We start from the raw sequence: 16,256 nt of genomic DNA on the forward strand, positions 1-16,256 counted from the left end.
CTGGCCATGTTTCTGTTCAGCACAGTGCTGGTTCCCCTAGTTGTGTGCAACAGAGTAGGTATACTTTTGGTGAAAACAAATTCTCCATTAAACGTGAGTGGAAAATTTACTCTTTAAAGGAATCCCTTTGTAAATTCTTTTGTAAAGTGAATAATCTCCCACCCCTCCTCACCCATACTCCAATTTACTTTTTTTGGAAATCCAGATTTAAGGTATTAGGCTAGCTTTAAACAGCTGTTCAGAATAAGCCTGGGTCTGAGACTATCTACGTATAAGGTGGTAAAGAAAGAGTGGAGAAAATGTGTCTTCTTCACCTTTTTGGCTGGAAATTTGTCTCACTCTGTCTTTTTGTGGGTTCTGCCGCTCTAGAATTTGTTCAGAGCCATTTTCTACAGGTATCTGGAGGGGTTTGGGGAGATCTCAAGCAGGTCCCTGCTTTTACTCTGCCATCTTGGCTCTGCCCCCCCCTTCTTCCCCTCTTTACAGAAGTGAGGGACTTTGGACAAGGAAGATTGTGTACAGTCAGTCAAGATAAATGTGTTGATCAGTTCTGCTGAACCACTCTCTTTCTTGTAAAATCTGTAGATCTTGGTCAGAATCCACAGCTCTTCTCCCTGGCCCCAGATCGAAGTATTTGATACTTAGGAGTCTCTGCTCATCTCCCCACTGTAGAGGCAGATCACAGCTGACTGCTTCAATTCAAAGCTAAGGTTCTGGAATGACTCATGGGGCGAACATGTAGAAACAGCTTCAATGAGCAAAGGGAGGAAGTGGCTAAGGTATAAGAGTGACTCGAGGAGATCTTATTCCAAGCACCTTAATGTAGATCAGAATAACAACAAAACTATAGGCCTCTTCTCCCTGCCATCATCACTGACTTGCCATTAGCCCTTACCCACATTGCTTAATAACATTAGAGGCAGTATGATAAAGTGTATAAAGTGGTGGACTAAAAGTCAAGAAAACCTGATTTCGAATTTCACCTCTGATATTTACTAGTACTCAAAAAAACCTGATTTCAAATTCAGTCTTAGAAACTTACGAGCTGTGTGACCCTGGGAAAGTCATTTAACCTCTGTTTGCCTTAGTCTCCTCATCTGTAAAATGGGGATAATAATAACACCTCCCTCCGAGGGTTGTTGAAAGGATCAAATGAGATAATAATTGTAAAGCACCTAGCACAGTGCCTGGCACATAGTAAATGCTATATGATTGTTAGATATTATTATTAGTTCTGTGACCGTGGTCAAGTTTAATCTCTCTCTGGGCCTCAGATCTTATCTGCAAAATGAAGGGTTAGACTCTCCAATATTGCCAGCTCTTAATCTATGATCTTATGACTTTAGATAAAACATTATATTGCTTTTGTATAATATTTTATTCATTTCAAAGAACTTTCATCTGCATTATCCTATTTGTTCTTCATAATACTCTGGTGTAACACTTCTATATTTCAGAAGATCTATGATATCATCATTGAGGACACTCCCTTTACCAATACAGATTGTTATTTCTTCACCACTCCCCTATACTTTTGTAAATAGAATGAGTTGTGCTGGGCAAAAAAAGTCATTACTTGGTTGTCAACATTCTGGTGAGAAAACTACATGCTTAGTTAGCCTGGTCCTCAGTCAACCCATACAGTCTGTCATTGGGTTCAAACTCAAGTCTTTCCAAGTCATAGATTTCCCAAAACTTGTCCTCCACTGGTATTGCTTTTGAGAACCTAGAATTATCTCCATACTCCAATAAGGCATTAGAGTAACACTTAAGTGAAGGTCTGTTTTCATTTCACAGGTGAGAAAATTAAAATACAAACAATTTAAATGCCATGCCTGAGATCATACTGCCAGTTCATGATGTAGCCAAATACAGGACCAGGACTCTTGACTCTTAGTTCATGATTCTTTCCATTAGAAAATGTTCTCCAATGCTTGTTCCTGTAGAATCTGTCTCCTTGCTTCTGATCTGCCAAGATCCCGAAGAATCATGTTCCAGGCTTCATATTTCACCCTTTGTCGGTGACGGCAGAGATATCCCAGCTGAAGAACTGAGTTTCATAGGTCTGATACAAAGACAACCCATGGAATTCAGTTCTCAAAGCTGAAGATACAGGTTCTCTAGAGTGCCTCCCATCTTCTCGCCTCAAAAGAAGTCTGCTGCTTTTCCCATGTGTTTGCTGTAAGATACAATAAGGAAATCTCAAGTGAACCCAAGAACAGCTACCTTCAGATGCTGAGCTTTCTTCCATGAAAGCCCAGGAGTTAGAAGTGTTCATGGGGGCTCAAGGGATTTGGAGGTGACTTTAAGAGTGAGAGTCTAGAATTGTGGCATTTTAGATTTGTAAGGACCACTAGAGATCACTTTGTCCAACCCTCTCATTTTACAGATTAAGAATCTGGCTCCCTACAACCTGTACAAGGTTTACATCACATCATGTACTTTCCTTCCCCAGCTTCTATGTTCAGCCACACTGGCCTATCTGTTCTACCCCATCCGTGACAATTCATCTCCCATATCTATGCTTTTGCACAGTGACCTCCATGCTTGTAATGCCCTCCTTCCTCACCTCCCATCTAGAGAATCCCTGGTGCTTTCAAAGCTCAGCTCAAATATACCTTCCTATAGGTAACCTATCATGATTTCTCCTATTTGCTAGTGCCATCCCCTTGTTACCTTATATACATTGTACATATATTTTGTATTTAATTTTCTGTGTATGTGTTGTTTCCCCACAATAGAATGGAAGCTTCTTGAGGACAGACACTGCCATTCTTTCCACTACACCGCTTTAATTTTCTGGTCCTTCCAGAACTCTTCAGAAGCAAGACAACACTAAGGGAGAGGGCCTTTAAATCACATCCCATAAACCAACATCCACCACTGTTATTAACCAGGGCTTACTTACCATTCAATCTAGATAGGGGTAACATGGTCTGCCTTTCTATACCCACAGATCAAGATGAGATTTCATATGACATCTTAATAAAAGCTCGTTGAGTGATTTCAGCACACTCTCTCCCAAGGATCTTGTTGATGCTCACCACTTCCTCCTGCCATAAGGAAGTCCATTGGGGGAAAAAAAGCAAGTCATTTAAAAAAAAAGTTTCAACCACTCCTTTTCTCATACTTTCTCCCCTCCATTCACTCAATCCATCCTCTGGAATAGTCAACAGAGAGTGGAGGAGGAGTGAATCTGGAATGCCTGGCATCCAACCAGGGTTGTGTCCAGATTTTTTTTAAGTCAGTATTATTTAAGAATCCATTTGTCCCTTCCCACAATTAAAGCCAACATTGAACCAATAAGTTTAAATTTACCACATTATTCTCATGGTTAGCTTAAACACACACCAAAGATACCGAAAGAAGTATCTATACTTAGGTGTGACTAGTCTCCATTGACATGGTGGCCAATAGAATAGAAATCCAAAAGTAGAGGAGTAGAACTTAAGAATGAGGTCAATAGAGAAACATCAACTTAGGGATCATCTCCTTAGGAGTGATAAAGGTGCAGTGGTGGTCTGAGGACAGAATCTTAAGTGTAGGGACCATTTAGGAACTATTATGCAGGGAAGGGACCAAGGAATGGGCCAAGAAAACAAAGACGGAATGGTGAGTGAAGCAGAGGAGATGAGTGTGATATCTCAGAGTCCAAGGGACAGATAAGTATTCAGAAGGAGGGGATGATCAATAATTATACTATCTAATATTTACATAGTAACTTAAGGTTTACAAAAATTGTGCATGTATTATCTCATATAGGTAGATGAGGAAATAGGATCGAAATGGTTAAAGGTCACATACCTAGAAATACATGAAACAGGATTCAAACCTAGATTTATCCTAACTCCACATCCAGCTCACTCTCCATTATACCGCACTTCCTCTGTAGATACCTCTGGTCAATAGTCTCAAATGCTCAAAAAATTCAGAAGGATGAAACCTAGGGTTGGGGAGTAATTGGATTTGGCAATTAGGTCATTAGTAACCTGGGAGAATAGTTTTAGTAGAGTGCTTAAGGATGGAGAAGGAAATGGCAAACCACTCCAGTATCTTTGCCAAGAAAAACCCGTGAACGGTATGGTCTACGGGGTCATGAAGAGTCAGACATGACTGAACAACAACAAGAAGGACAGAGGATTGAGGGATCGAGGAGAAAATGGGTGATATGGAAGTTGAGGCAATGTGTATAGACCACTGTTTCAGGAAATTTAGGCAGTATGATATAGTGGATAGAACTGGCCTTGGAATCAGTAAGACCCAGGCTCAAGTCTTACTTCTTACATGTGCTGTCTGTGTGCTCCTAAGCAAGTTACTTAGCCTTTCAGTGTCCTAGGCAACTCTCTAATAATACCATTAATTGCAGAGTAGTTGCAATCTGCACTGGAAGAGGGATCATAGGTCTGGTTTTTAAAAATAGAAGTAAAGAAGAAAGATGAGACAGTAGATAATAGAATTGTTGTTCAGTTGTCATTCTTCATGACCCCATTTGGGGTTTTCTTGACAAAAATAATGGAGGGCTTTGCCATTTTCTTCTCCAGCTCATTTTACAAATAAGAAAACTGACGCAGAGTTAAGTCACTTGTCCAGGTTCACGCAGCTAGTATGTGTCTGAGACTGTATTTGAACTCAGGTCTTCCTAACTCCAGGCCCAACATTCTAACCACTGGTGCCAAATAGCTGCCCCATAGAAGGGTTGAGGGAAGGCTTTTTGTTAGGACTGGAGATGTGTAAGCATGTTTGTAGGCAGATGATAAGTTCTCGATGAAGAAGGAGAAAGCATTGAAGATGCGTGAGAGAAAATGAATGGTAGCTGGAAAAGAGACAAGCTGGGAGGGGATTCCCCAAATTTCCTCCTGCCCTATTCCTTATCCCTTCTTTTCCCAAGCCATCTCCCCACTTTTTGACCTCTTGCTAAAATATTCTAGATCAGAAGATCATTCAATGATAATTAGATATAGACCTTCAAAGTTTACAAAGTGATATATGTATATATAATATACATCTCATTTTGATCTTCACAATTCTGTGAAGTTGTTAATTTTACCACTTTCATCTTACAGATGAGGAAACTGAGGCTGAGAGAGGTTGAGTGACTTGCCCAAGGTCATACAACTAGTAGACAGGCTTATCTCTCAAGTCTTCCTGACTCCAGCAGCCTATCTACTATACCACCTAGCTGTCCTCACCTCCCATAACTTTCAGTAAGATACTTTCTTCAAACCCCTTTAGTAGGCCCCAGCTTCCAAGAATAGGGAAAATCCACTCACCAAACACTCGATTGGAAAAGCAATATTTCAAAGCAGAAGCCATGTTGCCTTTTCAATTGAGTATTTGGTAAGTGGATTTTCCATACTCATGGAAGCCAGAAGAGACTGTGGAGGAGGTTCCAAGCAGGTGGTCCTTTAAAGATATGGATGATCTTCAGACCCAGAAGGCTCTGGCAGAGGATCAAAAGGTGGGAAGATGGCTTGAAAACAGAAAGGATAATTTTTTAGATGGTCAATTATTTCAGACGTCAGTTTCGTCATCTGTAAAATGAGGATAATAATAACACCTGCCTCCCAGTGTTGTTGTGAGGATCAAATGAGATCCTCATTTCTAAAGCATTTAGCACAGCGCCTGGCACATAGTAAGTGCCATATAAATATTAGCTACTGGAGGCGGCTAGGTGGCCCAGTGGATAGAGCACTGGCCTTGGAGTCAGGAGGACCTGAGTTCAAATCTGGCCTGAGATACTTGACACTTACTAGCTGTGTGACCCTGGGCAAGTCACTTAACCCCATTGCCTAGCTAAAAAATAAATAAATATTAACTATTATTATTAATATGTCCTCCAGGTCTACAAAAATTAGGAAGCCCTACATAAATGTTAGCAGTGATGATGATGGGGGTGGTGGTGATGAGGAGGACAATGATGATGACAATGTCAGAGCTCACATCTCGATTAGCAAAATATGCACTGCACTGTCCAGCAACTGCCCTTCATCTTCTGCTTGCCCCTGCAATGGTGTCTTAACTGAGGTCATGGTTTTCTTGGGTTATTGAACCACCCAAGCAAAACTGAAGTTAAACTACAATGCTCCAACAATTTCCCTGCCTCAGAAAGGAAGCTGGAACGTCAATGCCCAGAAAGTAATAACCTTGTATTTACCAATAATAACTGTATGTTATGAATCCTTTTGCTGGCTCTAGGAGATTTGTGGTCAGAAAAAGCAGGAACAAGTGGATAAAATGAAAGGCCTTAATTTCTTTTTAAGCACCAAACATTTACATTTGTCATCTCTACAGCTACATCCATTACTGAAGTTTCCCCAGCACATAGTCCAAGAAAACTGTAGTTCTACTAAATCAATAAAAAGCTAATTTTTCCAACACAAAGACTGACTACCGTTCTCTACTGTGCAAATGTATGATTCGTCCTTTGAAAAATGAACTTCCAAACTATTCCCTAATGATATAAAATGAAATTTCTTGATTTGGTCACTAGTAGGTTGTAATAAAAGGCTGAAATAAAGACAATTAACTTTTGTTTTCAGAAAACTTTCCCTTTCCATTGATGTATTTGGGCCGAAGTATAAGGACACACAAAAAGTGTTATTACCAAAGACTTTGTCTGGCAAGAGAGACATGTACTTTGCTACTGGGTGAGTAAATAGCCCTTCTAATGAGGGCAAACTGGCCGTTAATGACATAAAACTTTTAAGGACAAGTTCTTGATATGGGACACCTTTATAAATCAAAAATCCTTTTAAAATTAAAGGAATCCAAACTATATAATGTAAGCAACCCTTAATCATTCTTCATATCCCATCCCACCTGCCCCCTCAAAAAAAAAGCCAAATTATTTATACAAATTTAGGATATTTGTCTTTGTACATCTTATCTTCACTCTCCTACCTAGTATAGAGAACAGACTTTTATTTTTGTCTTTATGTCTCTAGTTGCTAGCACAGTGACTGGAACATAGTAGGTGTTTAATCATTGTTTATTGAAATGAATTTTTAATCACATTTTATACTTGTTTAAAGTGTTTCCACATGTGAGAGGGAAGATCAATAACTTAGGGGACTTCTAGCTTTGTATAAACATTATTTACCTGCAACATAAACATTACCATATATCCTCATCACAATATCTGGATATGCAGCATCCATTGTTTTTTAAATATAAAATTGATGCTCTTGTGTATCATATTTCTGAAATCATACATTTTGAAGATAGCCTTAAATTTGTCCTGTAATTAACTCACCCTTGTGTATTACATATTTTACCTCTTGTTTATCTCCAGGCTACACTGTTGACTCCCATGACCGAGCTATTCATCCTGAATCCTCACTCCAACTATGGAATTCATACATTGAAAGCACCAGAGCTCTGCCTCTGAGGCCTCTCTGATTGGATGAGGGAGCCTAGGCCAACCATATCTCATTCCTGTCCAGGCTATCATCATGTACCAGGCCCTAGCAACAAGTACCTTTGTTATACATCACACACACACACACACACACAACCTCAGCTTTGTTTTATATTGTTATCTTCCACCATTAGAATGTAAGCTCCTTGTGGGCAGGAACTATCTTTCTACTTGTATTTGTAGTTCCAGTGATTAACACAGTAAGTGATTAATAATTGCTTTTTAACTGATTATTCCTTTAATACTTCAAGTATCTATCATTTCATCAAGGAAGTATTCCCTTCCCGGACAGAGATCACAACCCTTCCTAAACCTAGCAGATCATCATCAAAAACTGCTGTGATCAAAAGACCATCACCCTGCATCCAAAATGGTTATGAAATTGAGGCACACAAAAATTAAGTGACTTGCCCAAGATCACTCAACTAATCAGTGCTGGAGTCAAAACTAGAATCCAGGTCTACTGTTTCTAATTTGATTTCCATTCCACCCCACTGCCAATCCCTGGATCTTAAAAACCTGAGCTGTCACCTTCTATTAGGCAGTCTAGTCTATCTGACTGCTTAGTTTCTAGTCACTGATATATTTAGTTGTTCTCTATTGGATTAAAGGCATACCTACCCAGCATCTCTACTGGTACTCTTACCAAAATGATTAGTTAGATGTGTTATCAAATCTTTGCCAAAACCAGATGTAAGGAGGGGCTTAATCATCAGTTAGGAAAAGATTTTCATTAATTTCCTGAGGCTTATTTTCTCAAAAAGTTCCTCCCCTACATATAAATGTGCAAAAGACCATTTCTCTCTCTTCACTTCCATCTTATCCTGCCTACACCCATCCACTGAAAGCCAAGAATAGAGAAGAATGAACACATGAACTAGAAGCACATACAGTTATCCCTTCCACATCTCAGAAGTTAGGGGCACAGTACCCCTGTGATCTGGAAAATCCATATAAAATGTTCTGGCCTTCCCTTCATACCAGAGAACAAGTCTGAATTTTTTCATTTTCTTTTATGGGGTGTTTACAGTACCTTATTGTAAAATTTGGATTAATTATTTGGTCATAGGCATATTTTATCCATTTCTGAGTTTCTGAACTTTTTCTGTGTCATCTGCTGGCCTTTGTGTGCTGTCTGCAGCTTCTACAAAACTCCCAAAAAATTCCCATTTACAGTAATTTCTTATGCCAACCCAAGATATATAGAAACCTTGATGGGGAAAGTTGAGATGTGGAAGAGATAATTGTAGTGAGAAAGAAAGGGTAAGTACCCTGAGACCCCCAAGAGTCTAATGTTTTATTAGGCTGATTAACTGATTAAGCAGAAATGGTCCATCTTTTATCTCCTACTTTCCCATGCTTCCTCTAGTGCAAAGTTAATTGCCAGAGAATCTATGGGTAAAAACTGCCCCCCCCCAAAAAAAAAAGATATCTGGACACAATTAGCCTAACCAAAAGGCAGAACAAGTCCTCTACAACAATCTACATGACCTGGTCAGGTATGAAATAACCAGGCATGATGTAGCCAAGCCAGACCAAAAGAGTTAGTAAACAGCTTCCCACAGCCATCCAGCTATGCCCATTTCAACAGTAGTAGATGACATGCTCTTGTCTCCCTGACCATCACTTGGGATAAATGAGTCATAGATTTAGAATTAGAAGGAACTTTAGAGATCACCCTGTCTAACTCTCTTATTTTACAGTGAAGGCAGTTCCCCCGAGAAGTTAAGTGACTTTGCCCAAGTTCACATAAGTACTAAGTATCAGAAATGGGAGTTGAACATAGGACTTCTGATTCCAAATCCAAGGTGCTACTTTGCTTGCTCCCTGGTGCTACCATTGAGAAGTTTCCCAAACTCAGTAGTAGATATAATCACCATTACCAAAAATAAATATGATGCATTCATCATGCTAATAGCTCTTCACCATTAAATGCAAGACACTAACCATTGCCCTTTGGTTTTCCCCAGAGGAAGTATACCCCTTGCCAAAGGGCTGAGAGGACCCCCATCTACATTTTAATTGATTCTTTGTCTGACACTGGAGATCATTTAATGACTTACATCTTACATCTTCCTACATACTAGAAATAACTGTTCCTATAGGACTAGGCACTTAATATCCAATCATGGTAGCAGGCATAATGATTGGGATAAGTTGCTATCATGAAAGGAAAATCTTTTTATACAGCAACTAGGCAACATTAAATACCAGCTGACAATGCTTCCATCCATCTCCCTCTGAACTGCAAGATGATGGTGTGTTTTAATGGTAAATGAACCCAGCGTTCCCGGAGCCATTGAGTTAATGAGTCATGTAAATTCTCGGCTTTCTCCCAGTCACCCCAGATTTCTATCTCCTTGGTTTCTTTGTGCTGCTGTCATTACTCCCTTCCTTAGGAAATCATTTCTGAGTCTTTCTATGGCCCCACTGAGCTGGATTGTCATTTAAGTGCCTGTTAACTAACTGGAATTGCTCTTCTGTAACTGCAAATAAAATCCACAAGCCACCCAAATGAGTTTATCGTGGGAGCTGATTAATCAGTAGCAATGGGGCCCTGGAAATAAAATATGGTTCCATCCCACTAACAATGGGATATAACTTGTGTGTGTTGTTACGATTTAAATATAATTTTTCCCCACAGTGGGGAGAATAGATGATAGGAAGGAGGGAAATTGGGATAGATTCCCAGTCTATGGTAGAATGACAAAAGTGAAATCAAACATGGAGACTAAAAATAACCCACATATTACATGTAGCCTAAAAAAATGAACTCAGGAAAGAATGAATATGGCCCTAGGAAACAAGACTCTACCACTAAGGTTTAGAACTCTGGGGAAATCACTTGACATCTCTTGATCTGAGTTGTCTCGTTTGAAATATGAAAATAATCATGCTATAATTTGACATATAGCTTACGTAATTCTGTGTGGCATAGTGGATAGAGGGCTAGCCATGGAATCAGGAAGACTTGGGTTCAAAGCCTTTCTCTAAAACGGACTAGCTAGATGACCATGGCCAAGTCATTTAAACAATGAGTGTCCCCACACAACTCTTTAAGACTATAGATTATGTGATCCAACCATTCTGGAGAACAATTTGGAACTATGCCCAAAGGGCTATAAAACTGTGCGTTCCCTTTGATCCAGCAATACAACTACTAGGTCTATATCTCAAAGAGATCATTAAAAATAAAAAAAGAAAAGGAACTACATGTACAAAAATATTGATAGCAGCTCTTTTTGTGGTTGCAAAGAATTGGGAATTAAAGAGAATGCCCATCAATTGGGGAATGGCTAAACAAGTTGTGGTATATGAATGGAATGGAATACTACTATTCCTTAAGAAATGATAAGCAGGCAGACTTCAGAAAAACCTGGAAAGACTTACGTGAACTGATGCTAAATGAAGTCAGCAGAACCAGGAACACATTGTACACAGTAACAGCAACACTGTGAAATAACCAACTTTGATAGACTTAGCTCTTCTCAGCAATGCACTGATTTAAGGTAATTGCAAAAGACTCATGACAGAAAATACTATCCACATCCAGAGAAAGAGTTATGGAGTCTGAATGCAGATGGAAACATTTTGTTTTGTTTTGTTTCTTCTTTCTCATGGTTTTTCCTTTTTGTTCTAATTCTTCTTTCACAACATGACTAATGTGGAAATATGTTTACTATGATTGTACATGTATAACCTGTATCAGACTGCATGTCGTCTTGGGGAAGAGGGAGGGGAGGGAGGAAAAAAAATTTAGAACTCAAAATCTTATAAAAGTGAATGTTGAAAACTAAAAATAAATTAATTCATTATTAAAAGAATATAGATTATGAAAGAGTTGCTGATCTACATTGGTAGAAGAATTTTCCTAAACACAGGTGAAATCATAGGTCCAAAATTTTTTTAAATGTTATACCTTGTTAAAGTTGGAAATCTAGAGGAGAGATTCCTTCCAGAATTAAGAGCCATAAATCTATGCATGACTGTTATATAGAGTTTATTTGTTTCTTCAATGCAGCTGGATTTACCTATCTCCCTATCTAACCCAGACTGGAAGTGCAGCAGCCACTCAATAGCCTGAAGGCCTGGTCACTCAGCTGACCAGAAGAGAAACTTTGACTTTTCCAACCTCGGCCAGTTCGCTGGCCACACTGGTGCTCCATCTCCCCTTAGTGTAGACACGTGATCAACTTTAGCCCTTTTACAGATCAGAACTTCCCAGCACATTGGTGGAAGACGCTTCCCAAACACAGATGAAACCAGCATCGGCATCCCCAGTAGCAGGGATTACAGGTGTGTGCCACCACCCCAGGTTTTCATAGAGTTGACTAAAGAGATCCTTAGGTCATGACTACAATTAAAAATTAAAGTGAAGTTGTCAGATTTGGGGGTGGGGGGCAGACCTGGAGTCAGGATGACCTAAGTTCGAATCCAGCCCCAGACACTTACTAGCTCTGTACCTCTAGCAAGTCACTTAACCAACCCTGTTTGTCTCAGTCTCCTCATCTATAAAATGAGCCAGAGAAGGAAATGAATGGCAAACCACTCCAGTATCTTTATCAAGAAAACCCCAAATGGGATGCAACTGAACCAACTGAACATCAGCAACAATGGAAAAGAGGTCATGGACTCATACTGTAAGGAAACATTAAAGTTTTTACTCCTTTCCTTCCAAAGAAAATTCTAGGGATGGTGAGATTGAAGGACAAGGCTGCTGACACCCATTGGGATAGCTTACTAGGTAGCTTAGATTTCCTTTTCTTATTGCTGATGAAGGGTTAAACAGCTCTGTTAAGAATGGAAGGCTTTTCATTCACATACATTTGAGTTTTTAAATGGCACTGGTACTTTTGGATATTTTTAAGTCATAGCCTCCTCATCCCTAACTGCAAACTGCACACATACACACACACACACACATGCACACACACACACACTACACAAAATGTCTCTGACAAGGCCTAGGTGATATTTACTTGGGAAAAAAAAATGTTCACCAACTTGGATAGTTCTTTGCAGTTAAAAGGGCTAGGCCACCAAGCAACTGTTATTTTCTCTATGCCAGGGATAAAGTCAAAATAACAGAGAATCAAGGAAAACTTAGCATTTTCCTATTGCCTGGAAACAACATTTTAAAAGTGGTTTATGTTTCCATCTTAACTTAACTTTACCACTCAAATTCAGGAATTTAACTCTTTTGCAATCCACTGCTCTTGAACATGGACAGGCTTCAAGACACAGTGAAGAATAGAAGGGCCTGACATGCTATAGTCTACGGGCATCACAAAGAGTTAAACATAACTGAACGACTGAACAACAAAACAAAAGCCGTTTTTGGCTGAATCTCCAATACTAACAACCCAAGAAAGGGAATTTCTGAGCAGGACCTCAAAATTTCCTTTACAATGAGGCATGTCCCTAAATAGTTACATCCTGAATAAACAAACTTCATGGACCAGAAAGGCAAGTACCTGAAAGTAAGAAAAAAACAGGAAAGAGGGCAAGCAAAGAGTAGTGAAACAAAATCAGAAGAACCCTGAGCTCATATCCTGCCTGCAGTAATTACTAGCTATTTGATTATGCACGTCACTTATCCTACGAGGCCCAATTTCTTCATCTGTAAAAGTGGGATAATTTTTTTAATGTGACTTCAAAAGTTTGCAGTAAAGCTCAGAAGGATCATATAAATTAAATTGTTCTGATCGAGGCGATATGGTACATGCAAAGAGCCCTGGATTTGGTGGCAAGAGAGCTGAATTCAAATTCTGTCTCTGTCATTTACTACTTGTGTGAACTTGAACAAACAACTTAATCTCGCTATCCTTCAGAGTCCTCAACTAGAAAAAGAGGGTGTCAGTCACTTAACCCCAATTGCCTCACCAAAAAAAAAAAAAGAAAGAAAAAGAGGGTGATGGATTCACTAGATGAGCTCTACAATCCTTTCCAGTTCTAAATGACCCTATAACCTAAAAAGACACTATGTAAATGTCATTGTTATTGGTGTTGTTGTTATTATTCAAATACAATCTCTTTGAAGGTAAAAACTAGTTCAGTTTTGTTTGTGTCCTCAGCACCTAGCACAGCGCCTGACACATGGTAGACATTTAATAATAGTATAGGGTTTTAAGATTTGCAAAGCACCATTAAAATATTCTCATTTTATCCTCACAACAACTATGGGGGGTAGGAGCTATAACAATCCCCATTTCACAGTTGAAGAAACTAAGATAGACAGAGATTAAGTGATTTGCCCAGGATCACACAGCTAATAAAGTCTGCGGTCACATTTGAACTCAGGACTTCCAGACTCTGGATCCAGAACTCTGTCCACTGAGCTGCCTTACTGAATTGAATTAAAATATAATCTTAGTTGAAATTGAAATATTATCTCAGAAATATCACCCCTGCTAAAATTGTCACCCTTTCTCACTTTCCTGGTCATTTTTCTCAGGACATCTTAAAGGTGGTAGGGATATACTTTGCATCCAAGATCCAGAGATAAGGACCAAAATTAGGAACATTGGCCAGGTAATACCTGATGAACTTAGAAAGGGACCACCACAATTTCCTGAGTTCAAATCACTCCAAAACAAACTTTTAGGAATTTCATTCCAAGATCTATCTAGACCCCAACTAATCAGAGGGACAGCATATTGTCAGGAATTTTCTCTCAAAGGTCTCCATTAGGCATCCAAAGCAAGAGAGATTGATGTAAAAAACATGTGCTAGAACACCGAGTCCCAGAGAAAGAAATCTTTTTTTCAAGATGTAAAATAAAAGAAAGAAAGGACCTGGCCAAGCACATTGTCGCCATATTTCCAGTTACATTCCCAGCTGTGTGTTAGACTATTACGCTTCTTCTTTAAAAATATTAATATTTATGCATTTTAAATTTTGGCCCTTTGTGAGACTATCATATTGAAACAAAAAGTAATGTTTGAGAAAATAAGCGTTCTACTCAAAACAGCTAAATGATGGAAAGTTGATTTTATCCCTAAATTCATGCTTAACCATTTTCATACGGCCTCAGCACAGCACTATAGTCATAAATGACAACAAGAAATATCCCAATACGGGAAAGGACTTATTCTTAAATAACTACCCTGATGTGCTAAGAGTCTTCAGACTCAGAAACCCCTGCAGCAAAGAGGGGAATTAAATGACCTGATGGTCAGCAAGCAAAAATATCCTTAAAAGTGAGAAAATTAGGTAAGCCCACTTAACAGTTGTAGGAGAAAGGCTCTGATGATTACCAGGTTGACACACAAAAAAAGATTCAGAATAGAAGGAGAATTCTTCGTGAAAAAAAAAAATAAGCATACCATCCATATCAAAAAACATAGGTTCAAACACTAAAAGAAGAGAAAAGGAGCAATAAGCCAAAAATAAGACTTTTTCCATAATTGAATTCCCACCTGAAAGCCAAACATAACAATATTTTGATTGTCCAACTCATACAAATATGCTTGTAGCCCAGTTCTATTAGAGATAAGTCTGTGACCGACTAAATGAACAGACACTATAACTCTACAATCCAAAGTAAATTACTTTATCACCATATCTGTTTCTCAAGATGCATTTTAGCCAACAGAAATAAAAGGTTAAAAACATTTTCGTTACAGATAAGAAAGCACATCTTAACTAAAGCACTGAAAAAATTTCCAACCCACTGACATTTTTATATTTATAGATCATGACAAAAGTCTCACCTGCTTTAACTATAATGTCATTCAATAAGCTTAAACATCTTGAATGTATCTTTAATGTGCCATTTTCTCTACAAAACCCCACTATATAAAAGCATACAGCCTTTCAGACAGAAGATAAGTACATAATAAATCAGCTTGGAATCATTTTTTTTCCCCAGCTCTTACTCACGGTGGCATCCTAAAAATTCATTTTACTTTATCTTTTCCAATTCCATGCTTTTTTTTCTTTCCTCCTCATGTTTCCTTCCTCCTCTTCAGTCAACCCCTTTGCATGGTTTTATTTTCTATGTGTCACTCCTTCACGCTAGGCCTTGATGTCAGAGAGAAGAAAGATGACAAGCAGTGTCAGGGGGAGCATCCACCGCCTGCCTTCAGGAGGAACACTCATGCTCTCCTGCACCGTCTGTGATTAGAAAGGAAGAGACTAAAAACCCCATTTGCATATGCTTTTATTCCCTTTCCACACCCTGCACGCTAATGTCTCTGGAAAGTCCCTTCTCAATTCCCTACTCGGGTCAGTGCTGGGGAAGAGGTGCAACCGGAATGAGAGTTTATGTTTCAATGTGATCCCTTTCATGTGAGACCAAATTTAGTCATTTGAGTTTCACAGAGAAAATGGGGGTCCAGGCAGGCCCTCTTCTTGCCAACTATAGGAGGTATACCATTCTTTGGGCTTGTATAATCCGAAGAGTTCTTATGGTCTTATTCTAGTTTGGTTGTGTTTTGTTTTGTTTTTTCCACATCGGAGGAAGCTCTGGTCAGGCGCTCGATACTCTGGCTTCCTCTCTGTACTCTCCGTGGTCTAATCTGGGGAAATCCTGAGAGCACTATCATCTTCCCGATAAGCCTCTTAGCTTTTCAAGTACACCCGGTTTAGTTTCGGTCAAAACCTCAATTTAACGTTACCCAAAAACTACGTGTGTCGGCACATTTTTTTTTTAAAGTTAGACTTTTTGATGGGGGTGAGGGTAGGAAAGGAATCATTTAAGAAGCCCTTGTCCATTACTAATAGTATGTAAAGTTTGAACCGGCTTGAATGAACCAATGTTCTAAAATACAGGATTATGGATCTAGAAAATGACCTTAGAGATCATCTAGCCCTCATTATATTGATGGCCCAGAAAAGT

At 39.1% G+C, this 16,256-nt stretch overlaps 1 long non-coding RNA gene across 2 annotated transcripts; it reads right to left on the reverse strand.

The window, feature by feature from the left end:
* Positions 1–1,359: 1,359 nt before the first annotated feature.
* LOC114027757 lies at positions 1,360–15,534 on the reverse strand. 2 transcript variants are annotated; one of them, XR_003567287.1, is made up of 4 exons: positions 15,299–15,534; positions 3,805–3,943; positions 2,909–3,053; positions 1,360–2,179 (listed from the first exon to the last, which is right to left on the reverse strand). It is a non-coding gene; the product is annotated as an uncharacterized LOC114027757 (long non-coding RNA). The 2 variants fall into 2 exon arrangements; XR_003567288.1 differs by having other exon boundaries at positions 15,295–15,312.
* Positions 15,535–16,256: the final 722 nt, after the last annotated feature.

The sequence above is a fragment of the Vombatus ursinus genome, unplaced genomic scaffold (assembly GCF_900497805.2).
Source record: "Vombatus ursinus unplaced genomic scaffold, bare-nosed wombat genome assembly UNPS02014863.1, whole genome shotgun sequence".
NCBI classification, from domain to species: domain Eukaryota; kingdom Metazoa; phylum Chordata; class Mammalia; order Diprotodontia; family Vombatidae; genus Vombatus; species Vombatus ursinus.